Here is a 27,129-nt window from a genome sequence, read left to right on the forward strand (position 1 = left end):
AACAAAGACAGTTTTATTTCTTCCTTCGCAATCCGTATACCTGTTATTTCCTTTCGTTGTCTTACTGCATTAGCCAGTACATCCAGTATAATACTGAATGTGTTATCTTCTTACTTAACAGCTTGTTGAGATATAATTGACATATTATAAAATTCACTCATGAAAAGTGAACAGTTCAATTATTTTTAATAAATTTATACAGTTGTACAACTGCCATCACAATCAAGTTTTACAGCATTTCTATCCCCTCAAATTTCCCTTAGGATTACCTTTTAATAGTTGTTGGTTTACTATGTAATTGAATACAGTGAAATGGCCAGATTTTTTGGCGACCTCCTGTCAATCAATTTTACATATCAAGACACAGACACCTTCAGTCATTCCTGAGCGTTTCCTTGAGCTCCTGCCCAACCAACACTGATCGGATTTGCATCACTGTAGGTTCTAAAATTTCATATACATGGAATCATACACTATACACTTCCATTCAGTATAATATTTTTGAAACTCATCTGTTGTTTCATGTACCAGCAGTTTGTTACTTTTTATTGCTGCATATTTTTCCATTGCATGACTATATCACAACTTGTGTGTTCAGTCTTCTATTGATGAACATCTGGATTGTTCCCCGTTTTGGCCTTTATGAATAAAGCTGCCATGAACATCCTTATACAAAGCTTTCTGTAGACAAATACTTTCCTCTTTCTTGGATACATAATTAGGAGTGAAATTGCTAGGTCATACAATAGATGTCCATTTTAACTTCTTATGAAGCTGCTACCCTGTTTTCCAAAATGATTTACCAATTTACATCCCTATTGGAGTCCTGCTTATTCTAAATACTTTCCAATATGTGGTATTTTAAGTCTTTTCAATTTTAGACATTCTACTGGGTATGCAATGGGATTTCACTGTTGGCTTTACATTATCTTCAAAAATCGTATCACGTTTTTGATTATTTGATTACCAGCGAGACTGACTAATTTTTTTATATGTCCGTTGGTCATTAGACTTATTTAATTCTTCTTATAAATGGAAATTTCCATGAAAACCTAGCACTCGTGAAATATTAAGTCAGAAAACACTGGAAATCTTTTTAGGATCAGTGTTTAATTTGTAAATTAGCTTTAGACTTCAAAAGCATGAACCAGTCTGGCTTTCAGTGTTGAATTATCTATGTAAATAATGCTTTCTTTCAAATTCATTTTATATTTAATAGAGAAGACACACAAGATTAACCACCCCCTCTCTTTTTTAATCTAAGACATGGGGCTAAATAGATGAAGAGGGCTACTCAGTTTATAGAGCTAGTTATATAACCAGTACATGATACATAACAGATGTTTAAAATTTTTTATTAAATGATGGAATAAATGAATGAAGGAAGGATTCAGGATCTCGGATATTTTCTGTTATAATGTGTTTTCTTTTTACTTGTGTTTGTTTTCTTCCCCTGCTCTTTTCTTGCGAGGGTTTTGGTCAAAGGTGACATGAGGACCCCGAGTACCTGGGGTTGAGAGAACCTAGAAAAAAATCAAAGCCTACACTGCCTATCTTCACTGGCCACCTCTTCTGCCTATTACTATTTACATTTGGCTGTGTGTGTGTGTGTGTGTGTGTGTGTGTGTGTGTGTGTGTGTTCTTATAAGCTGTCCTAAAGCCTTTTTGGAAAGAATCACAGGGACAAACCCAACACAATGCACAAGAAAGGGCCCTGAGGACAGATCCACCCACAGGAAAGCTAAGAGCTCAAGTCGGTAATCAGATAGTAATCACGTAATCAGATAGTAATCACAGAAGGAGTCATCAAAGGCAGCCAGGACTTCTGGGGAAGAAAGCATGGAAGCTGAGCCGCAGGAACACCTAGGATTTCAAGAAATGGTATCACAGAAAACCAAGAAGATACAGACGGGCAATAAGAAGAGAAACAGGAGTAGGTAGGATTCAAACAGACGAAGAAGTAGAGGACCAACATGAGGTGAGGGTACGGCATGAGCAAATGTTTGGTGTAGGAGATGAGCGTGCACCATCCAGGAGGAAGGAGGAAAAGGAGAAGATTATGGGCAGCGGCAGGGGCCAGACCAGAGAAGGAGAGTGGCACCACTTTATAAAGTGAAACCATTAAGTGGGGCTACCGAGTGGGAGCTTCTCATGCAGATCATTAGTCTCCCTGGGAATTTTGAGCAGGAGAACAATAAGATGAAAACCAGTGTCAGTAGGAAGAATTGAGTAACATTTTCTAAGTCTTCTGGGAAACAGGAGAGACTGGAATCAAAGAGACTGATTCTGTGCTGACCTTTCAGAAAATCCTGTCTGTTTTCCAATGGTTGTCCTGCCTTTCCATGACACGGGGAAATTTGTATTACCTTCCTAAGATATTAATCAAGTTTTTCAGTTTCCTTCCCATTAAATGCTTGTACCGTATTAGCACAATTTTCTCCAACATTCTGCCTTCCTTTAAAATAATGTTTTACAAACTTCAGACTTAGTAGGACAATTAAGTGATTATTTTCTAATGGAAACTATACTTCACTTTACCATGTCGGAAGTAAGGAGTCCAGCTACGAGTGGCCCTGGAACCATTAAAACTCCGTGTGTCTTCCGGGGCTCACGCTTTTACAAAGCACCTCCATGTCCATGAGCTCAGGTGACTCTAGAACTTGATTTGACAGGTGAGAAAACTGATATTTACAGAGGTAACTAATGTTCCTCAAAGTCACACAGCTAGAAAGAGGTGGAGGCAGGACATGATTTAATGAAAGCAGTTCCATTTATCAAAATCGAACCGAGAACATTTCTGGAATTACAACCTAATAAGAAAACGTGGTTTAATTTTGAAATATCAAATGCAAAGACTCTGAAAAATACAATTTGGGGGAAGGGAACTCCCCCTCCACCAAGCACTCTTTGAAGTTGGATCCTTTTTTTTCCCTCTGGTTTTTTTGGCTCATTATGGCTAACCCACCCCACCTCCCCCACTCCCACCACTTTTCCCCCAGGCATTTTACAAATCTCACCACTTAGAATAATACCAGGGGCTATTATTGTTTTCTGGCCCATCACAAATCCCACCACTAATATAACAGCTACTAATATTGATGAGCGCTCTCTGCCCGTGAGGCACAGTGATAAAAGCACATTTCCTGTAGTGCTTCATTTATTTCCTTCAAGGACCCTGTAAGGTAAGGCATTGCTATGATTATTATCTCCGTTTTTCAAAATGAGAAAAGAGGCTTAGCCAGAGAGGTTGAGAACTTTGACACAGCTGAGAAGTGGGGGAGCCTGGAGTTGGTTCAGCTTTGTCTTACTGGGGAGTCTCGACCATTGAGAAATAAGCCCGAGACATTTCTCTGGTTTCACATCCTGGGAAGCTCCTGGACACTGTCAAGGGCCAGGCTCTGCCCTGTAGTTCCTGAGTATCTTCCTCTCCGGTGAGTGACTGGTCCTGGGCAGCTCAGGGCAGAGCTGCCCAATGCTCAGGGGAGAGCTGCTATTTCACTCAGCCTGTTTTGTGTGTTTTTTGTCCCCTGCTCTTTGCCAACATAAGTGAGGGCCAATGAAAGACAACTGGATTGTGAAATAGATGTCAATGGAGTTGCCATAGGAAAACACCCTCAGTTGTAACACTCTGCGCTTGGCTCATGGCAACTGAAAATCTTCAAACACGGTGCAGCCTGCAGGTGCCTGAGTCACATGGCGGTCCCAGGAGATTTTGTGTGTCAGGGGAGGAAGGTGAGACAGAGACGGGCTTCTCAAAGTCTCCCCAAGGACCATAAACCGAGGCCGACCAGGAATGTACCACGCTCAGCCTTATCGTTGTAATACACAAGCTAAAGGTGCGTCCTACTCCCTGGGGAGTATCTGGAAAGAAAACCTACCACATGCTTCCAAGCCTGAAACAGAGGCAGTGGAAAAACCAGTTAAAGGCACAGTTCCTACAGTCAGATTTATTGGCTGAAGCTTAAACAACCAAACAGCTCTGTGCCCCAAACTCTTCTGTTGCAAGAGTGGGAGTAGAACAATTAAGTGCCTGTTTTGCAGAATTATTGTAAGGATGGTGAGATAGTGCTGGAAACACGCTGAGTCAAGTGGCATACAAGCTCCCAGTTAATGGCAAATATATGTCTAAACCTCTTTCTGGCCTCAGCGGCTGGCTATTGAGGAGGAACCAGAAAGCAATAAGAAAAAGAGAAGCATCCTGTCGTGAAGAGGAAAATGTACCAGTGAGCCCCTACGCTGTAGTGGTGGTAGGTGTTTTAATTAGATGGAGTCATGTATTCTGGTTCCCAGTGTACAAGTGAAATGGAAAATTCAGGTCATTTGCTCAAGGTCAGATGGGAAAACCATGATTTTAAGGCAGGTCTGTCTGTATTTCACTGTTTCTACCGGAGGCGATCACTTCTCAGGTACACGTTTTTCAGACATGAGGTATGAAGATATGCTGCCGTGAGCTAACGACTTAGCATGACTGAGTTCCACCACCTCTCTGCTCTACTGGTGCCAGCCATCTGAGTCAGCAAAAGTGGGAGAGTCAAGTGCCTGCCGCGGCCAAGCAGGGGATTCTCACTGGATGTATGACAATTAGCAGGGTAAGCTGGATAACGAATAGCAGCAAATCCAGAGCCTGGGATGACCCGGCAAGTGCACGTCCAAGGTGGGGTGGCAACTGTCACTCCACTGAATCCAGTCCATTTCAGCCATATGTGGAAGTGGGTCAGAGCTTGTGATTTTTCCAAAGATGAATATTGAGACTTTTACGTGAAATTACATTTAAAAAATTTTGTTAAACATTTTATTGTGAAAAAATTGTAGATCCCATGCAATTCTAAGAAATGATACAGGGAGGTCCCTTGTATCCCTTCGCCAGCTCCCCTCCCTGGTCACACCTTGCAATGTTATGACCAGGATCAACACTGATAGTCAGGACACAGAACATTCCAGCACCACAAGGTGCAGTGTTGCCCTTTTGTAGCCACATCTGCTTGCCTCGCACCCCCTCCCCCCACCACCTTCTTAACCCCTGGCAACCACTGACATGTTCTCTATTTCTATAAATTTGACTTTTCTAGAATGTTCTATAAATGGAATCATACAGTAGTTTGGGATTGGCTGTTTTCATTCAGCATGATTCTCTGGAGATTTATCTGGATTGTCACATGTATCTATGGTTGGTTCCTTTCTACTGGTAAGTACTAGTCAATGAACCACGGTTTGGCAATTCATTGTCTGGGTTGTTTCTAGTTTGGGGCTTTTATGAGTACAACTACTTGAAACACCTTTGTACAGTTTTTCTGTGTGAACATAAGTCTTCATTTTTCTGGGCTAAATGCCCATAGTGCAATTGCTGGGTCAGAGGGCAGTTGCGTGTTTAGTTTTTTTAAGGAACTGCCAAACGAGTGGCTTCGGCATTTGACATTTCCACTAGCAATGTACAAAGTCGGACAATTAAGGTCACGAACTCATCCTAGAAAAAGTGCTATGTACCTCATTGCTGAATATCACTACTGTCACCTTCGAAGTACTTCTTTTGGGAAGCCAGGCACCGATGCCAGCACCTAGCAATTTTGGAACTCTTTCTGGAATGGCCATCAGAGCTGTCGTCGTATTACCCTTGATGTCTTGAATGTCATCAAAATGTCTGCCTTTCAATATTTCCTTTATCTTTGGGTAAAGAACTCATTGGGGGCCAGATCAGGAGAGTAGGGAGGGTGTTCCAATAGTTATTTCTTTACTGGCTAAAAGCTCCCTCACAGACAGTGCCGTGTGAGCTGGTGCGTTGTCGTGACACAAGAGCCATGAATTGTTGGCGAAAAGTTCAGGTCGTCTAACTTTTTCACGCAGCCTTTTCAGCACTTCCAAATAGTAAACTTGGTTACCTGTTTGTCCAGCTGGTACGAATTCATAATGAATAATCTCTCTGATATCAAAAAAGGTTAGCAACATCATTGCAACAAGTTCACGAACTTAACTGGCAGACCTTGTATGTATGACCCAGAACCCAGTTTCTCCACATCCTCACCAACATGCAGTGTTGTCACTTCTTACTTTAGTCATTCCGATAGGTTTGTAGCGATGTCTCCTTGTGGTTTTAAATTGAATTTCCCTAATGGCTAATGATGTCGACCCTTTGCATGTGCTCCTCATTTCTATATCCTCGTTGGTAAAAAAATCTGTTTATGTCTTTTATCCATTTTTTAACTGGAGTTTTTTTATTCTAGATACTAGTTTTGATCAGATGTGATCTGTAAATATTTTCTCCCACTCTGTAGCCTGTCTTTTCATTCTCTTAAAAGGGCCTATGACAAAGCAATTTTTAAAAATTCGATGAGGTCAATTTATCAAGTTTTCCTTTTATGGGTCATACTTTTGTTATCAAATTTAAGAACTCTTTGCCAAGTCTTAGATCCTAAAGATATTCTATGATTTTTAATAGCTTTATAGTTTTACATTTAAGTCTGGGATCCATGTTGAGCTAATTTTTGCCCAAATACTCCAGCACGATTTGTTGAAAAGGTTGTCATTTCTCCAATGGATTGGTTTTGCACCTTTATCAAAAATATATTGGGCATATGTCCATGGGTCTCTTTCTGGATTCTCTGTGATGTCCTTCTAATCTATGTGTTTAGCCCTTTGTCAGTTCCATTTATTTAGGTCTTCAGTGTTTTTCATCAGCATAAAGTAGTTTTCAGTCCTACTCATGTTCTGCTCAATTTATACTTAAGTATTTCACCTTTTGTGAGCAAATGTAAATGATACTGTCTTTTCAATTTTGGTGTCTACATGTTCGTTGCTAGTGTATAGGAATATAATTGATTTTTGTATGTTTTCCTTGAATCCTGAGACCTTCTGAACTCATGAATTCTAGCAGTCTTGTTGTGGGGACAGAGCCAGGAGTGCAGTTTCCAGGTTGTCAGACTCACGTGGAAAGGTGCTGGCTCAGGTAGTAAATGGCCATCAACTGTGACTAGTTGGCCGTCAGCTATAACCAGTGAGCCATTGGCCACTAATATAACTGCTGTGGCTACGCTAGCAGAAAATGGGGGCTAGCAAGAAGATGGTGGCTGAGCTAGCAAGAGCGGATTGCAGTTAGCATGTGAGATTGGTTGGCAGAGAAGCAGACAGCAGGTTGCGGATAGTGTAGCTCCTGCTTCCTGTGTCTCCAAACCCAGCCGCCAGCAAGAATATAGTGATATGACTCCCCTATCAATGGCTCCGTGGGTGTTCCTTTTTGGCCTCACCGTGTCCTGCGTTCTTATGTGGGGAGCGGGAGCTGAGACCCCGCCTGACATCCTGCATGACACTTGTGTTTTTTGTTTCGTTGTTTTTTTTGTTTTTGGGAATTTCTGTGGCAATCATATCACCTGCTAAAAGAAATAGTTTTAGTTCTTCCTTTCTGACCTATGTGCCTTTTATTTCCTTTTCTTGCCATATTGCCCTGGCTGGAATGATGAATATGACAGTGAATAAGTGTGGTGAAAGTGAGAATCCTGCCTTAACCTTAGCTTAGAGGGGAAGCATTCATGCTTTATACTATCAGGTATAACATTCATTGTAGTTTTATCAAGTTGAGGAAGTTCTTCTCTCTTAGTCTGTTTCTGAGAGTTTTTATCATAAATAAATGTTGAACTTTACAAAATACTTTTCTTTTGCATCAGTTAATAGGATCATATGACTTTGCTTTTTAGCCTATTAATATGATGGATGAGGGCCAGCTCAGTGGCTCAGGCAGTTGGAGCTCCATGCTCCTAACTCCGAAGGCTGCCTGTGCGATTCCCACATGGGCCAGTGGGCTCTCAAACACAAGGTTGCCAGTTCAATTCATTGAGTCCCGCAAGGAATGGTGGGCTCTGCCCCCTGCAACTAAGATTGAACACGGCACCTTGAGCTGAGCTGCCGCTGAGCTCCTGGATGGCTCAGTTGGTTGGAGCGCGTCCTCTCAACCACAAGGTTGCCAGTTTGACTCCTGCAAGGGATGGTGGGCTGTGCCCCCTGCAACTAGCAACAGGACCTGGAGCTGAGCTGCACCCTCCACAACTAAGACTGAAAGGACAACAACTTGACTTGGAAAAAAGTCCTGGAAGTACACACTGTTCTTCAATAAAGTCCTGTTCCCCTTCTCCAATAATATATATATATGATGGATTACGTTGGATAATATATAATATATGATGGATTACATTGATTTTCAAATAATGACCCACCAGGATCGCATCCCTGAAATAAAACCCACTTGGTCATAGTTTGTAATTATTTTCATATATTGCTGAATTCTGTTCACTAAAAAGTGTTAAGTATTTTTACATTTATATTTGTGAGGGATATTGGATATTTGTCTGTAGTTTCCTTTTTTTTGTACTGTATTTGTCTAGTTTTGGTGTCTGAGTAACACTAGCTTCAGAAAATGGACTGGGAAATGTTCTCTTCTATTTTCTGGAAGAGATTTGTGAATAAATATTAATTCTTTAAATGTTTGCTATAGTTGTCCAGTATACAAGTTGGGCTTGGAGAATTTTTTTTTTTTAAATTACTAATTCAGTTTCCTAAAGAGTAATGGAGCTGTTGGAGCCCAAAATTCTATAGAGAGAAAACAGGCAGATAAAACTATTCTACTGCAAACTAGTGCTACCTATAAAAGAAAGAAAGGTTAACCTGAAAGGTGGATCCTTGAGTCACACAGACCTTGAAATTTAGTAGTTTGCCCGGCTATATTCCAAAATTGCTTGGTACTGAGGATTTCTTTCTTCCTCCCATTTTCCCTTTTGAATGGGAATGTCTGTGGCTGATATCCTATGCCTGCCCCTGAGAGCAGAGGACCTGTTTCCTAGTTTTATAGGTCCACAGTCCGAGAGGAATTCTGCCCCAGGCTGGGTAGGTCATAACTAGAGTTTTCCCTATACTTATTTAAATGACTTAGATGATGAGATTTGGGATTTTGAGTTGAAGAGAATGTGGACTTGGAGTTGATTTTACAATCGACTGAGACTTTTGAGGAGCTTAGTTAGAATGGGTGACTGTATTTTGCATGTGGGACAGGCATGAATCTTTGAGAGCAGACTGTGGCAAGCAAAACAATGCTCCTCCACCCCAGACTTCTATATCCAAATCCCCAGAACTTGTGACTATACTATTTTACATGGTAAAAAGGACACTACATGTCAGATGGTCTTCAGGATCTTGACATGGGGAGATTCTCCCGGATTCTCCCAGTGGACTCACTATAACCACAAAGGGCCTTGTAAGCGACAGAGGCAAGGTTGTGGGTGTCAGAGTGATGCAACGTGAGAAAGACTTGACCAGACATTGCTGGCTTTGAAGATAGAAGGGATCCACACACCAAGAAATGAGGGCAGCCTCAAGAAGCTAGAAAAGGCAGGAAAAGAGATTCTTCCCTGGGGCCTCCACAAAGTAACCATGGCATATGTGGGTTTTAGCCCAGTGAGACCCATTTTGGACTTCTGACCTCCAGAAGTCTAAGAAGATAAATTTGTATTATTTTAAGCTACAGAGTTTGTGAGGGACGAAAGGGACATAACCTTGGAGCTCGGGGAGCCATGGGGCCTGGCCTAGAAGTCACGCACCTCTGAAACAGACCACAGCAGGGCCTCTGGAAGAACAGCCCCTGGCTCCTGAGACGACCTCTCGGTACTTAAAAGTCCCCATGTTCAACTTTGCTAGAGGTACTGCTTAGGAATTTTTTAAAAATTACTTACTTAAAAGTTTTTCGGATTAAAAAATGAATGTGGTTTTGTGATGGAAAATTAGAAAAACCCAGACAAGGAGAAAGAAAGAAGTAACATTTCCCTAAACCGTTTACCTAGAGACCACAGTTGGTACTTTGGTACCCATACTCGTTCATCTATGTAAACAAAATTGTGGCTATTCTTTTTGCACACTTTTAACTACTTTTTTCCCTCCACTTTAATTCTATGATAAATGTATTCCCTGGTCATTGAATAATTTGGGAACCATGATTTTGATAACTCCATTGTATTCAATTAGTTGGAATGTAGCCACAAGTCTCCTATTGTCGAATATTTCACTGTTTATAATAAACAGTGTTGTGATGACACTGCTTGACCACACATCTGTTTTGTTAATTCCTAGAAGCCAGAATACTTGAGCAAAGAGTACTTAAGACTTTTGATGTATATCATCAACTTGTTTTCCAGAAAAACTACCGATTTACATTCCTGGAGGCAACCGGTGTTGTCATTTGAAAACTCTTTGCAGATTTGAAGGGAAAATGCGTATCTTATTGTCATGTAATCTGCTTTTATTTTATTACTGATAGTGTTCAGCATCTCTTTTTTGCATTTTTAAATTTTTCTTCATAATTGCCTTTTGTTGTTTGTGCATGTTTTCCCTACTGTCATCTTCTTCTTAATGGTTTGTCTGTTAGATGTGTTACAAGGATATTTTCTAGTTCATCGTTGCCTTTTAATTTGTATATGATGACAATTGACATAGAGAGGTTTACAATTTCAAATCTGCGATTCTTTTATTTTGATTCCTACCAAGTCTTTGTGCTTCAAAGGTCCCCGTTCTGTTAATCTAGTGCAACATTAACAAATGACCTCAACGCTTAATGGAGTAAAACAACAATTATATTGTATCTGATAATTTTTGTAGGTCAGGGAACTGGGCAGGCTCAGCTAGTGACTTTTCTGCTCCACCGTATATTGACAGATGCCATTCAGTGTCAATCAGCTGGCTGACAAGGAGGGTCCAAGATGACGTCACTCACACATCTAGAGCCTTCTGGGGATACCTGGAAGCCTGGGCTCAGCAGGGATTGTCCCCTGAGTGCTTCCATGTGGCTTCTCCAGCATGGTGGCTTTGGGGTGGTTAGAATTCTTATGTGGCAGCTCGGGGCCCCAAAAGTGAATGTTCCAGCAAACAACGCACCTGTCAGGTCTTTTGTGACTAGCCTTGGACATCACCTGCTCTGTCAGACAAAGCAGCCTCAAGCCTGCTCGGACTCAAGTGGGCTTCATGGGAGATAGAGCAGACCTTGGGGCCATATTTTAACACAGCCAGTCTCCCCCAGGGTGAGTTAAATGCACACTTCCATTTTCTTCTAGCTTGTGGATTCTACTCCTCCTGCTTCTCCTTTTTCTTTCTTTTTATAAATATGAAATCCTTAACTCGTCTACAAAATGTTTTTATACAGACTTCTAGTGAGATGTAAGTTGGAATAGTTCCCCCTAATAAACGATTTCAGTATAACCTTTTCTCAAATAACCATCTCTGTACCGAGGGCTGCTCACTTTTACACACACTGGGAACTGCGTGAATGTTTTGTTAACAGTGGGAAAACACCCTTCACCTTTCTCTTGACTTTTCTAGCACTCTTCTCTCTAAGATAAGAGTGAAACCTCCTGGTTAAGTCCGGCTCTTCAGTCTGCTAAGCACCAACCACACCATGGTGCTGGGCTGGCCAACAGGTGTCCTTCTGGAAGGTCTCCCTTGCTGGAAGGGTTTTATGACTCTGGACCTGGTTGTTGACCTAACTCAGAGGGCTTCCTCTTTTTCAGTCGACTTTTCCCAATAACATGCTCTCCTCCTGCAGCAGTTGCTCTGTGCCTTAGCTGCTGCCCTGGGTGTGTCGGAGCTGGTTTGGTGGTTGTGATTCCAAATGTAATAACGCCTGGGGAAGATTGCTTCTGAGATGAAGTCACCTGACAGCTTCTAGTGGGAGAAGCATTACTCACTTTCATCAACAAATTGAGTTCAGCCAAACAGGGAGTGGAAGTCCAGTACTGGGGTTCGTTTCCTCAGAACCTCTTTCTTCAGGTCTGGTCTACTGCTGCCTCCACCCAACATTCCTCCACCCCAGAGGGGCCCTGGGACCTGCCCCCAGCTTCCTCGCCCACATCTCTACTTCTTCCTCTCTACCTCGTAGAAACGCAGTCCTAAGCCCCGTGTCTTGGCTCTCCCGAGGCTGTATCCGTCCACTGGTCATTCATTTTATGAACAACCACCCACACTGTTGCTGCTGCAGCCCACCTCTGTCTGCGTCCCATATTCTAGCTTCACTATCTTACCGTGTTGCCCTCCACCCTACAGTTTGGTCAGGTAGCTACGATTGCCCCTATTTTAGAGATAAGTGGACGGTGGCTGAGAGACATCAATGTACTCAAGCCTCGTGGTCGGTAAGTGGTGGGGCAGGAATTTAAACCCCGGTCAGTCGTCTGTTTAAGTTTTAAACCCCATATGATGATACTCGCTCTATTCTCTCATCCTAATCCCAGGTCCTAACCGTGGACCAGTATCTCCATTTCTCTGCACAGCTGCTACCTGGGCCACAGGGGAAGGACACGGCCTGAGGACATATAATCCTGTCTGGCAGGGACAATAGAAATTGGGTCCTCTTGAAAGTTTACTTATCTCCTCCCTCCACTTGCAGCCAGCTCCTGCTGACAGGTAGAAGCCTCCATGTGTTAGACAAGGCAGAGCAGAGGAGACCATGCTTTTGTTAACCGGTCTGCCCTTGAAAACTCCTGCCTGTTTCCTCAGGGGAGGGAGGCTCTGTATGACTTAACTCTGTAGTTCTGAAGCAGGGCCCAGTTGGCACCCACATACTGGAGGCCTCTCCATGTCCCGGGGCTCATCTTTCCTTGACCTATAGCTTAACAAGAGACCAACCCCGTGTGGCTTGAGCGCCAATGTCCCCTGTCCCAGCCAGTTCCCTGTTTTAGAAAATTACCGTGAAACTTACGATCAATACCCTTAGGCTTATGGATCACAATCTCGGTGGTCTCGCCTTCTTTCCAGGCTACTCCCATCATTGTTCCTGGGTTCCTGACTCCACCAGAGAATCCCATGGCCAGAGGGAAGGCTCCCTACAGACCCCAGAAGCTATCCTGTAGCCTCTGGAGGAACGCCCAGAATTTCCCTGAATACCCCAAGCCAATCTGAAGATGTGAAAGCAGTGTTTGGAGGTGTTAAGCTGCTGCCTTCTCAGACCACCGGTGCTCTGATAATAAACGCTTATTCTATGGCCCAGCTCCTGTGTCAGTCTATTGGCTGAGTGGCGCAGGCAGCACAAGCCCCGGACTCCTTTGGCCTCCAGTTTCAGTTCCATGACTCACTTCTTTTCCAGACTCTTCCACAAGAAATTTACTTCTGTGGCTGGAGCCAGAACATAGCCCATCCCTCTCTGGAGACAAAGAGAGTCAGAGAAAGAAGAGATTTCCTAATGCGGACACAGTTGGCTGTTCACCACTGAGGAATCCGAGTGTTGCTTTGAATCTATGATGGGTGGAGGGCTCAGCAGCTGGGGGTCGGGGGTGGCCTGCTGTAGAGAGAGGAGACACTCCATGGGGAGGACTTCCTGGAGAGGGAGGAGGGAAAGAGCTCAGAAGAGGCTTCCAGTCTTGGTTCCCTTTTGGCCCTTCTGAGAATACCAAGATGGAGACGGGAGCTTTCAGCACCCGGGGCCCTGCCTGAGATCCCAGAGAGACGGGCAACCCGAAGTTAAATGAGTGAACCGTGAAACAGCAACTTGACCATCAAATTTTATGCTGAGTATAAATCCTAGACAGGAACATTTATAGCCGTATCTTTAGGACCAAACAGTTTCCTGACCTATTTCTTTTTGTAAAAGTACTTTTTTTACCCCACAAGGAATTAGAAGATTTTAAGGTTTTCCAAAAGAACCTTTACAAAAATCCCTAGCAGGATCTTCAGCGAAGTTGTGAATTGTATTTCTTATCCGTGAAAATAAGTGTCATAACAGAGACTGAAATGAAGCTCAGGCCAAATATCGCCATTTGTCTTGGCATTTTCAGCACGGCACCAAACCATGTGACCTGGCAGCACGAGAAGATTTTGCTTTCTTTGCACTGGTGAGCCTACTTCAGTATTTTACGTACTGGAAGAGTTCGGTGAAGACTTGCTGCTGTTTCGGCCCCCGCGGATAACGATGGTAGAGCCATTCTGAGTAACTGCATTTGGAAGGGTTTGATCTCTTCAACCAGATTGCAACTCTGAGTGAGCAGGATTCTTGGAATGGTTGGATTTCCCTGGGCATCAAATTGGGATAATTTTACTCATTCTTTCCTTAGAGAGGTCAGTGGGGCGACCCTTCTCACTTGCAGACACTGTTGGTTGCCTCCCATGGAGCCATTTCTTCCTTTCTACCTTGCTATCTAAACCCTGATTTGGGTTGCCCTTCTCTTATGGGCTCTTCAGCCCCAGAGGGTGAATGTCTGTTGGCCGAGGCCATTGAGGTACCCTTGCCTTGCCTTGGAATTGTTTATGCATGGGTGGGCTGTGCCGACTGTGGCCAATGACACATGGGGGACGTTGATGGAGGGACACAAGACGGGGCCAGTCCCTTTTCCTGTCTCTGAAGATTGTTGACAGCAGGTGAGGCCCAGCCTACAATAGATCTTGGGACTGTGGGGGAAGCTGCAGAATAGCTGAGCTGGACCCATGGCTCTATGTCCATGAATTAGCCTCTGAAGCTGTCCTACCTTGTGGGCAGGGAAATAATAAGCATCCTTATCGTTTGCGCCATTGCAGTGTTAAATCTTCTGTCCTTTGCTGCCCAGAGCATCTCACACAGCATTTGTTTGGAAAGAAGAAGTGGATGGTTGGGGCAGCCAAGACAAAGCTCCTTCCGCTCTCACATGTGACGACAAAGGAGGCAGCCGTGTCTGACTGGCACTTCTGGCCGGTCTGGTCTGTCTCCTACAGGAGTCTCTCTGCTAATACTCTCCAAGGACCTGGTACTAGTGGGGAAAAAAACTTCCTGAGGCTGAGATGGCCCAAAATGAGAAGATATTCAGGAAGAAGCAAAGAAGGGTTTTCTTGTATCTGATCAGAGGCAGAACTCATTGCCGCTACTTTTCTGCACCCCAACAAGAGATTCCAGCCAAGTGTGCATTGACTGCGTGTGGCTATTTTTGCACAAACACCGTTTCAAAGTGCCAAGTTGAGACTGAGGTGAGATCTAGCAAGGACGGAAAGTAGGAGGTGGTATTCTTGGAGGTGGTAGTGGGGGTGGGGGGCTGGAGCTCCGGATCTAGGTACAGGGGCAGGGGCATGCTGGTAAGCATATACTGGACATCGGGGAGCAAAGGAAGAGCCTAGGTTCGAGTTTCAATGACTCTGTTCATCAATTTAACTGACATTCAGTGGGCACATGGTACATGCCAGACATTGTGCTTGGTACTTGAGAAGAAGGCAACATGGTGTTTACCCACAAGTAACACACAGTCTAGCATAGAGTCCAGCCTTTAGGAAACCACCCTGGCCCCCTCTTTCCTGGCAGCCCCAGTTGTAGTGCTCTGATGGCTTGGACATCTCCACTGCTAACGCATGGCATGAGGACTACCACTGATTGCATGCAGCTGCTCTTACACATATCCCATAGGACTTCCTTGTTAGTGGGATGAAGATACGCAGTCTGTGATGTCTGCAGTTGACGTCTGTGAAGAGTTAGCAAGCACCTCCTATGAGCCAGCTGGTGCGGGCATACAAAGGGGGACGCGCTATCGTGTGCTCCCAGGAAAAGCAGTATGATTTGCTCACTGGAAGGCAGAGCAACCAACCAGGTGACAAGCAGCATGTGAATGGTGTGGACGATGAGTGCTGTGGATGGGTGGGGACTACGGGGGCTCATTCAGTTCAATAAATGTTTGTGGAGCACTTCCATGTGTCAAGTCAGGCCCTGGACCCAAGAATGAGCGAGTTCTATCTCCTCTCTTCCAGGAGCTAACTGTGAAAGAACAATACAGTCAAATCAACTACATCTACTGAGCGCTAATTTTTATTAAACACTTCCATGTGCTTTCCATATAACAGCTCATTAATTAACTAACTCTATGAGATGGATGCTAATATTATCCCCATTTTACAGGTGAGGAGATGGAGGTGTCCAGAGGCTAAGTGATTTTCCCAAGATCACAGAGTTAGTCCGATAGGTAAGAGATGACTAAAGAAGTGAACTGTTTATTAATCTTGTAATAGGGTCTAGGGATACAAAAACTAGCATCTTCAGGCAGGGCAGATATGGTAACAAATGGCCCCTGGCCCGCTGTGAGACAAGTAGGCTAAGTTGCCTACACATTCCCCCAGCACTATCAGTAACCGCAGTGCCCCAGTAATGTCACTGGCAGACAGGGGTGCCTCACACCAAAGAAAAAAAAACTCAGGGGCCAGAAAACCGGTAGAACGGCAGCTGTCTTCTGTCCACATGCGCTGTACTGAGGTCTACTGAGGGCATTTGGTTCTAGGACGCCTGGAATTTAGAATCCCATGGAAAATTACAACGGAATTGAGTTAAACTCAAGACAGTCAGCTGGTGTTGCAGCATTGCTTGGGGTGAGGAACAGGCCCCTCCATTTGGAGTACAGACGTAGAGAAGAGTAGAGTAGAGTAGAATAGAGAAGTAAACCGTGTTCCCTTTCAGGAGCAGATGACCTACCTCTGATAGAAGTTACAACCTGTCACCTACGGAGTGATGGCAGCTCCGAAGTGAGTAGTTTCTTTAGAATCGTAAGGACCTCAGGCTGCCTGGGAACTGGGCTTTTGAAGTCACCAGACTCCCATCCTGCACTCTGCACATCTGTCTTCATTCCTGGTGCAGTTCCTAACTTATTCTTCTGAAAGGAACCAGTTATCTCTGTCCCCTGCCAAACGAACTTATCTACTATATACCTAGATGTTTCTAGAGTCTTCCGAGGGCAAGAAAATGCTTCTCAGCCTATAGGAAGGACCTGAGATGGGAAAACAGGGAAAAGAGCCAGGAGTCAAGGGATAATTCTCTAACGCATTCATTCATTCATTCAAAAAGTGTTGAATGAGGCTCTGCTTGGTGTTCAGCTCTGTCACAGTTGGGAACAAGAGTGACACGGTCTGTGCTCTTGGGTTTTCAGTCTACTGACAAGGCAACACAGTATGCAGTTATAAATTCAAATAAGTGCTGTAAAGGATAAATACAGAAAATATGAAAGAGACAAAGGGTGGAGGCAAACCTACTCTATTTTTATGGTCACAGATAAAGGTCACGTTTGAAGCAAGACGTGAGGCTTGAAGAACCAACCCTGGGTAATCTTTCCAGGCAAAACTCTTTCCTCTGAGACGCTGATGTAAGAAGAGACTTGTGGGTTCAAGAAATTAATTAGGATGGGTCCTGTGGCATACTAAAGGGAAGGAGAGAATCCGGAAATTATGGGCGAAGGGGGCAGGGGCTGTGAGGAGAATCTCGGATTTTTATTCCAAGTGCAGTGAGAAGTCACAGGAAGGCAACAGTTAAAGACAACTCCTCCTTCTCTTCTCAGAAACTACATGACACCACTTCTAGGGTGAAGGAAAGAATGCCTGATGGGGAAAACAGTAAGGGAGGAGTATCTGCTTTCCTCTGAAATCTCTGGGCTTTTCAAAGAACTGTGCCTGCTATAGCTAACAGGGTGCAAGCACGGGATTCACAATTCCGGGATGAGCGCGATTAATATAGTGAAACGGCCCTCAAAGGAAAACTTGGAAAAGGAATGTTTGAAAGGAAGTTCTGATTGGAGTAACTGTGAAATCATCAGGTATGACGCACCTCGCCCTGACCTTCTTCTAGTGGTACAGCTGGAGTGACACGGGGTCCAAAGACATTTACATTTACTGAGCATTTACTCTACTCAGCACTGTGATAGGTGACATGGTGCCTGCAAAAACATATCAATAGTCCCTGTCCTCGAGGCTTTAAAAGACACTACCATGGGCATGGCAGAAAGCACACATCGGAACGATCCCGTAACATTCAGCCAACTGTGTGCGACCTCCATTTTGGGTTCCTACAGCACATACCACGTTTCCCCGAAAATAAGACCTAGCCGGACAATCAGCTCTGATGCGTCTTTTGGAGCAAAAACTTATAAAATAAAAAATATAAGTTTTATTTTACTATAAGACCGGGTATAATAATGTAACAACATAACGTAACATAACGTAACGTAACATAACATAACACCGGGTCTTGTATTAATTTTTGCTCCAGAAGACACATTAGAGCTGATTGTCCACCTAGGTCTTATTTTTGGGGAAACAGGGTATCACACACAGAATTAAAATGGGTCAATGGCTAAGATTTTGGAGGGGTTAGTGTATGAATCGTTAGTGAGGTCTGGTCCACAGACAGGTGAGTCAGAATACTGAGATTCTGCTCGGTGCTGTCATTCCTGCCACAGACGCTTGGATGATCCCAGACGCTTAGAACACGGCAGCCAACTGGGCTGGCCTGTCCCCACCCTCCCTATACTTTTGTCATTGCATTATACTTGAGCAGACATTGGGAACCCTGGCTGTTGGTTTTTTTATAGAGGGGGCCCTTCCCTAATGTCATACTGCCCCTTTTTGATACCAACCATGAATTAGAAAGAACAACAAGGTTGCACAAAGCTTGTGTAGAGAAAACCTGGGTGCTCAGGCTTCAGTGTCTCCGAGGTGATAGGCTAGCATGTTATAAGTTAGAGTCTGGGCCTGTGACCTTGAGAAAGACATGTGATTTCTTCTATTTATATTAACAAGTTACATCTGATGAACTCTAACCAATGTCATCTTACTCCAACTCATTGATCCCACTTCTGGAAACAAGGGACCCGAGCTCATCCTGGTGGACTACCATTTTGTCCAATAAAATAGGGCCCATCAGAAAGATTCCAACTGTCCCATTAGAGGCCACTGAAGGTTTGGCCTTGCCTTTCATTAGAGGAAATTCCAGTGGGGTGATCCAGGACGTGGCTGTCCCACAAATTCTTTCCCGGTGTCAGCGGGTAATATTGCAATCTGGAAGAAGGGCTGGTGAATTGGGGAGAAGGCCCCTGTTTTACTCACCTGCAATTCAGTTATTCATTCCACAGGCATGTGTTGGGCGACTGCCACATACATTCTCAGGGTTTTGCATAGCCATTGCACAAGGCAGGCTGATTACCTCGCAGTGCTATTAGATCAGCACCCTCAAACTGCTTCCTCCTGCCTGGGGTTCAGGCTTTGGGTCACAGTGTTCAGTTGTTGTGTTTCCACTTATTCACTTTGCAGTATGTTGAAAACATGATCCAGAACAGGGTGCGTTCTGCTTTGCATGAGGGACTTCCTTAGTCGCCTAACAGATGTGCTGGGCTGTCCCAAGCTGTGTGACATCTTTCCCACCTAGACTTCCCACTTTAGGGCGGCCTCGTCCACAGGGCTCAGACCTTACTTCCAGATTCCTCCAGCATGTACAATGCCAACATGTCAGTGCTCACTCGAGTGAAAATCAGACCAAAGAGAAAGAGAAGAAAATGGGTTGTGCTTGGTTGACCCCAGGGAAGACTTTGTGGAACAGCCACATTCTGGATCACACCACTGGACTTTCCTCTAAGTAAAGCCGTGGCTGATCCCTCAGTAGCCTCGAACAGGACGGCTGGGATATTTCTGATGGGCCCTATTTTATTAGACAAAGTGGCACTCCACCAGGACGAGCTAGAGCCCCTTGCTTCCAGAAGAAGGGTCAACCGGTCAAGAAATAGAAAACTCAGCGGATGGTTGTCAACAAGGAGTTGAACTCGTGAGCCACGGTGCATGGTGACTGGAGTAGTAAGACCTTTGAATCTGGGTTCTTTCACTTACTAGTTGTGTGATGCTAAACAAGTTCACCTCTTTGAACCAAAGTTTCCTTATCAATAAAATGGATTTAGTGTCTATACTAGGCTGTTGCAGAGAATCAAATGAAATGACATACCCATGCTCCTTGACGTATGGTGGGTGAGTCTTGGTAAACCCATCGTAAGTGGAACATGTAAGTCAAAAATTCATTTCATAGGCCTAACCTACTAACCGTCACAGCTTAGCCTAGCCTACTTTCAACACGCTCAGAACACTTACATTAGCCTAGCAGTTGGGCAATTATCTTGAGTTTCATGTCAAGAATAATTGCCTTCCTCCCCATCCCACCAGAGGCAGGAGTCACAGATGGGTGTTTTGTAGAATGCTGGGATACAAATACACAAATCACAATGTCCGAGAAGCACTGGCAGCACGCTACATTGGAGCGTGTCAACTGTGACTTCATGCCCGGCTCGAGCTGTGGCTCAGCCCACTGCCAGAGGCACCAGAGAATATCCTACCGCATATCAGCAGCCCGGGACAGGATCAAACTTCAAAATTAAAGTACCATTTCAACTGAAGGTTACAGCTTTTGCACCGTAGTAAAGTCAAAACATCATTCAGTCGAATCATTGTAAGTCGGAGGCCATCTGTACGTGAAAGAGCTGGGTAAGGTACATGTGCTACACGGAGGGGAACTAGTCCCGTGAGCTAGCCCTGTTAACTAAGGTTGCTTCCCTCCACTCAGCTTCTGGGGCTCCCTCCATGTAGGAGGGAGTCTACAGGGTCTACAGATCCACGTTTTCTCTCTTTCCCCACGTGATGCCATAGGTATAGGACCTACGGCTTAGTGCTGTTCCAGGGTCTATTAAAATATGTGAGACCTGGGAAAATGTAAACTCAAAACATCGAAAGCCAACAACAATATTGAAAAGAGGAAATGACTCCTGAAGCGAATGTCTAAAAACTGCGTCTGTCAACTAGTCAAGTGCAACACAGATCAACGCTTACAGTGTTGTATATCAATGGTAAGGGTGCGTCTTAATAAGCTTGATCCGATGAAGGATAGGACCTCCAAAAGGACGTTCTCGGAGCCTGTCAGATATTCAGGCGGCCTGGATATCTCCATTTGGATCGATGGAGAGTGAGAACCAGGAACAGAGAGGCCTTTTCTCTTTCTACAGTTTAAACCCATATTCATCTGTTATACTAGCATTGTATTTATTTTTAACTGGATCACTAAATGTTCTTTTCACGTCTTTTCTTCCTCTAGTGTCCCGTAACTCAGCCATATAAGCTACAGAAGATCAACTGGCTCCAGTTTTGTTCAACTCCAAGACTAGATACCCCCACTTTCTGTAGGTTTTGAGGAATGTTTACGCTTCAGGAAGGCCACCTCCGATTTCCTTATCCCCATCGCCCCCTCTTGTGGGCTGCGATGTCTGTGGAACTCTTTGTTATTTGCAGGTATTCACTGAACTGTGAGAAGGCTCTTTGGTCAGGTGGGCCTGAGAGCTGGAGCTAAGGGGCTTTGTGAAAACAATCATCTGTGAATGACATAGCAGGCTCCCATCTCTCCGCTACCTGACCGCGGGTGAGCCCTTTCCCTATCTGCTCTTCCCTTTGCTTATCTGTGTAATAAGAGGCATGACATCCAGCAGAGTAGACAGCCAGTAAGACCCAACTTTCACATACTGCGCTTCTGACTGCCCTTCCCATGACTCGGGTATAGTGTGTGTCATACACACCAGTAGGCAGACACATCCACAACCTGCTCAGTGGGAAAGGTCCAGGATTCAACCGGTCTTGGCTTCACTCCTTCCAAGTTACAAAACCGATTTTCAAGTTTGGAAAGCAGTCTGATGGACTGGCCTGATGAAACGTTGCATAATGACATGATTATAAACAAAAGGTAATGAAGCTCTTTCACCCCACTCTTCTCACAGGGCAGATGAGGGCGATGGAAGCTCCAGAGGGCGCATGCCTCTGACATCCATTGGCTGGACTCCTCCCTGCTGACTGAACCCTGATTTGGTTCAAGTATTGGGGACCATACGCTTCAGGGGAAGACAGGTCTCTCCCTCGCTGGCCCCTGGAGGTGGGAGAATCTGCTTCATTTAATCCAGTCCACCCTTTGGCCTATAATTCTGTGCTTTAGTTCTATCCCGCGTGATACAAGGGGCATCTGCGAGGGTGGGCCACTACTGGGAGAGCGTCCTGTTCCTTAAAAGGGATGCAGGGTAGGAAGGCGCCCTCTTTCCTGCCTCCCCATGTCCCTGTGTGAGTATACAAGGCTTGGAAGGGAAGCAGCTACCTGGACACCAAGAGAGCAAACACCTACAAGCTGAGGATGGCAGAGGGAGAAGACGGAAAGAAATTGGGTCTTTGATGGCATTTCTGAGCTGCTCATTTAAGTCACCTTGGAACATCTCTGCTTTGGAAGCTCTTATTGCGAGAGAGAAGAACTGGTCCCTGGCTGGGTTTGCCCTTACAGATGCCTGCGAACAGCCAGACAAAGCTCCTCGTCGGTGCCCACATTCCCTTCCTGCTCGGAGAGCACCAGGGAGAAGTTATCACAAAGCAAAGGCACCTCAGAGGGGCGGTCCCTTACCAGAGGTTTTCAAACCAGTGCACAGAGCGGGGTGGAGGAAAGGGAAAGGAAACCCCCTGGAGGCCTGGGGCACAGAGCCTGAGGCTGCCAGCCAAGGAGCTGAAGCTTATTTCACTTCCTGTGTCTTCTACTTTAATACAGAATTGTATACCTGAAATCTATGTAAATTTACTAACAATTGTCACCCCAATAAATTTAATTAAAAAAAATAAAAAAATTCATGTGACATTTTCATTCGATTTCCTAACGTTTTTCTTCACGTATAACTAATATTTTACATACTTTCCAGTGAAGTTTTTCAACTCTCCCTACTCTGCACATTTTCAGCATAAAGCAATTGTGCCCTGACCCCCTGGCCACGTGTTCCATGTGACCCCAGCAGGCCAAGCACCTGCTTCCAGAAGGCGTGTGTGGACAGAACACGCAAAGGCCCATGGGACAACTGTTGCAAACATGAAAGGGATCAGAGCAAGAGGAAACACCTTGGGTGATGGAGCAACTTTCTCTTCCCCTGAATCCTCAGGCTGGAAACTGCAGGCAGGTGGTGGTGACAGAAGCCCTGCACAGACCACATTCCTGCCTTAGATCCCGTGTGTAGGTGAACTCCCAGGTTGCATGGGTGACTCATGAAAGGAAGAGTCATCACAGCTGAGAGCCCGAGTGACTTGCCGTAGGCCATTGCTCAACACGGGACAGAGTCTCACTCCCACAGGCAGAGGTTTCAATCAGGTGTGAAAGGATAAATTACTGACAATACCTTGGGTAGCTTCTTCCTGTCCCCCTCCCAGAGAGGCTCCTTTCTAAACTCTTTCACGGAATCCCCTAGAATAGCAGCTCAGGGAAGCCAGGGACCCTGCTGTCCTGCTCCCTGCCGGCTCCTCAGTGACCCGCTCAGTGTCTGGGGAATAGTATGTGCTTCGTATGTATTTCTGACACTGGAGTCCGTATTTCTGACTCCTTTGTAAGGATCCACATTGGAGAGTTTGAATTAGGAATACTCTGAAGGCCACGCTCCAGGAGGAGAGAGGAAAGCGCCCTGAGCGCATCTGGACTCAGGAAAGAGCTGAGACGACAGGAGCCGAGAGGGGCCAATGAAGCTGGAAACCCAGGGGCAGGTTTCCGGAGGTGGCGGAAGGAGCTGCTGGGTGCGGCCCAGCCACAGGTGCTGCTCCAGTTCTCAGGAGCCACCTGGAAGCACACGGCTTGTACCCACATGTGTGGGAGCTGCTGGCCTGCATCCAGGGCCCAGGACAGCCAGTGCTCCTGTGGGCCCAGGACAGCGCTGGGCTCCGTCCCCTTGGCACCCCACCCACAGCACAGCCAGGACGGAACCTGATGACAAGACTGTCCTGGGTCCCTGTTTCACTATCTCTTCTTGTTCAATTACCCAGTGAATTTTCAGGGGTGCTTTCCACACCCTGCAGGAAAGGTTGTGGGAAGCCCCTGGATTGTTTCTGGGGAAAGGAGGTTTGGGGGTAGTGATGAACTGTCCAACTTGAGACAGCTGAGCTGGCCCAGCGGTGGTGGCTGGTAGTCTTGTTAAGACAGTGCAGCCCTCTGTGCCAGCCCCCTGCTACCTGGCTGTCTGCGTGCGGCCTCCACTCTCTCTCTTCTCACTCCATCAGCAATGATGACCTGGCCGTTCTCTTTCTGAGTTTGAGGACTTCTTGAATTCCTGGGTTCTGTTTCATCTCCTCCCTCAGGTATCCTACCTCTCGATCACAGTAAGCAATGGAGGGAAAAATTAATTCAAAGGTTCTCTGCTGACCATGCAGTGAGATGATCTTGGGGGGCTGCGCACACAGCCCCAGGACCCACCCAGGTGGGTTCCGCTTCTGCTGTGCCTTTGTTAGCTGTGTAAGCCTGGACAATTCATTCCACATTTGCAGACTTGAGAGCTGTCCTCTGTAAAAGAGGGTAATGATAGAACCTTCTTGAGGGTTAAAATGGTATATGCATTTAACATGGGGCTTGGCAGGTAGCAAGTGACCAATAAAGGTCAACTACTCACATTTTGCTTCTCCTTTTCATTCTTTTTATGCCTTGCCTAAATGGATGAGTTCTTTACCACCTTACGGGACGGGTATGTGTGTGGGGCATGAAGATAAGAATGGTAGGGGACAGAGATATTCTGTTTTTAAGTCATCAGATTAATGAAAAGCAAACAATTGTCACCGCTGAGTGAAGACCAGGCCCTTCAACCACTGCAGTGCTTCCGGAGTTCCTCCACAGAGTTCTGACACTCCTTCAAGAGGAGCCTTGTTCCTCTCTCCCTGATGATGGACCGGCCGTGGGGACTTGCTTCTAAGGAAGAGAAGGCAGTGGCAGCAAGGGTGGGAGACTTCGGGGACAGGCCATTCAAGGGGATCCCCAAGGAGCTGTGCCGGAGAAAGCCCCTGGGCATGGAGCACAGGGAGCCAGCTGCTCCCACCGCCGCCGTTCAACCCCCCAGCCCAGGCGGCAGACATGTGACCGAGGAAGCCCCCAACAGACTGTGACCTCATGAGAGAGCCCAAGTCAGAGGAGCCGGCTTTGCCGCGCTCAGACTCCTGACCCACAAAACAATGACTGCTGTTAGAACACTAAACCTTTAGCGAACACACATTACCAACTAACAACTGCGTGATAGGTATTGTTGGCTTAGTCTTACAAATGAAGAAACTAAAGTTTAGAAAGCTTGAGAAACACAGGGAACGATGCCGCTAGGAAGTTGCGGACCTCCACCCGCTGCCTTGTCTGATACTGGAGGAGGTTGGAAAAAGGGGGGGAGGGGACTGCTTTTTGCTGTATCTGCCCTGAAAGCTTCTCAATACTCAGGGATGAAACACGATCACATTGTGTTTAAAGAACCACTACCTGCTCGACGCATGCTTAGCTGGCTGTAGGTAACCAGCAAAGTGGATTTACCTGCAGGCTCTGTGGCACACCTCTCCTTGGGGATAGCATTTCATACGCTTCAGAGAAGCAGGGCTGCTGGGGGCAGGCCCGGTGAGGCCTGTCCACGGCTCAGAACCCCTGAGCTGAGGGCAGGCGAGAAGGAGACAGATGGTATGTGGAGTGCGATGGTGGAAGAAGACAGAACAGGCAAGATTGAGGGGCGGGGAACAGCCGAGAAGGAAGTGAGGGGTGGCATGCGGTGACAGCTGTTCCAAAGAGCAATGAGAAGAATATTTATGGGGGGACTGATGATTGTCCCCTGGAGACAAACAGTAAGAGCTCCCTGCTGCTGCTGACGGAAGCAACGGTGTGACACGGGCCCTGAGGGGATTTACACATGACAGGCCACCTCAGGGTCGTGTCACACTCCCACCGTGGGCACGCACACAACTGCTTCTCAGGACACGGTCTGTCTAGGTTAATGTCTACCCTTTGCATTTGCCACAGACCAGACGACGATACTGAAGGAACATTAAAAATGTCACTTCATTTTCTGTCCTGGAAAAGTCGAAGGCTCAGGGGTAGATAGTACATTTTCGAGACCTAGTGTGTGCTGGTCCCATATTGGGCGATTTACTTAGATTATCTCGTTTAATCTTGACACCAATCCCATAAAAGAGGTGCTATTATTTGGTTGGTGCAAAAGTAACTGCGGTTTGAAAGGCTAAACATAATTGCAAAAACCGTCATTACTTTTGCACCAATGTAATACCTTTGTAAAACACTGAGCTTAGAGAAATTAAGTCACCTGTGTGCCATGTACACGTGGCAGCAGGTTCCTGGCTTTTCACCCCAGTTAGTCTAGTTCTAAAGCCCGTGGTCGTCCCACCACAGACCCTGCTCTCAGCCCTTGGGGCTCTGGAGCTATGTCCAGGGGGCTCTGAGACTGCAGGGGAGGAAGAGGGGCGTTCCGCCTTAAAAGAGACCCAGGGAGGAGTGGAGGGGAGCGGTGGTCTCATGGAAGTTATCAGGTCTGGGCCAGGAGCATGGGAGGAGCTCAGTGTTTCGAGAGGACACTGCAGGCAGAGGGCACAGGGATCGAATGGAGAAGACGGAGCAGCAGACACAGGCCAGGGCTCGACCGTGAGACACTGTGTTTTCCTATAAAGGAGTATGGACGTAGCATGTGGGCAGTAGGAAGCTCTGAGGCTCGTAAGCAGGAGAGCTCCTTGGTCAGGTTTGCCTGTTACGAAGGTCACCCTGGGAGCCCTGCACTCATCCTTGAACTTCAAGGTTCTCACATGGAGATGCAAGATTCTCTCTCTTGCTTGCAAACCCCCATCTCCCTCAGGAGCGGGGGTGAGGGGGCAGCTCAGTAAGTGGATATTCCTTTGCTCAAAACCTGGCCACAGTCTTCACTGAGAGCAAAAGCCAACATCCCTGATACGTCCAACGGGCCACGTCAGTTTGACGCGTTCCCTCTTGGGGTTGCGTCCATCTCGCCTTTGCCCCCTGGCGACCCTTCCGTCCCTCCACTGCTCCAGGCACACTCCTATCCGAGGGCCTTCCTCTAGCCTCTCGCTCTGTCTGCAGTGCCCCTAAATCTTTGCTCAGGATTTCTCTCCACGGGAGGCCGTAACAAGCAGCCTGCCCATCCCTCCCCATGCTGTCCTGGCCCTCTTTGCACAGCTGTGAGTTGTCAGGATTAAATAATACAGAGCATTTTGCCTAATATTTGACAATGCTCAATAAATGGCCAGAACTTTCTCTCTGTGGTCCCCATAGCACTGGGTGTATATGACATTCAGTGAAAACACGGTGAGGGAGATGAGCTCCTCAGCATAACCAGCGTCGGCTGGCTCTTACCACATCCAGCTGCCGTTGCAAGGCTTTGACTCATGGGCTCATCTAACACTCATCCCCATACCGAGCTCTCATTATCCCGGTTCACATCCACTTAAACTTACAAGTCAGTCAGGTGTGGATGGGGAGTTAAACCTCGCAGTCTGAATGAGGAAGTATTTGGCCTTTGGGAAACCGGGGCCTGTACGACCGGTTGC

The 27,129-nt window shown here is 45.9% G+C and overlaps 1 long non-coding RNA gene across 1 annotated transcript in view; it reads right to left on the bottom strand.

The window, feature by feature from the left end:
• Positions 1-27,129, bottom strand: part of LOC308487641 — a 144,431-nt gene that overhangs the window by 16,430 nt on the left and 100,872 nt on the right. The gene's annotated exons all lie outside the window — the stretch shown is intronic.

This window comes from Rhinolophus hipposideros, assembly GCF_964194185.1.
Source record: "Rhinolophus hipposideros genome assembly, chromosome: 19".
Lineage (NCBI taxonomy): Eukaryota > Metazoa > Chordata > Mammalia > Chiroptera > Rhinolophidae > Rhinolophus > Rhinolophus hipposideros.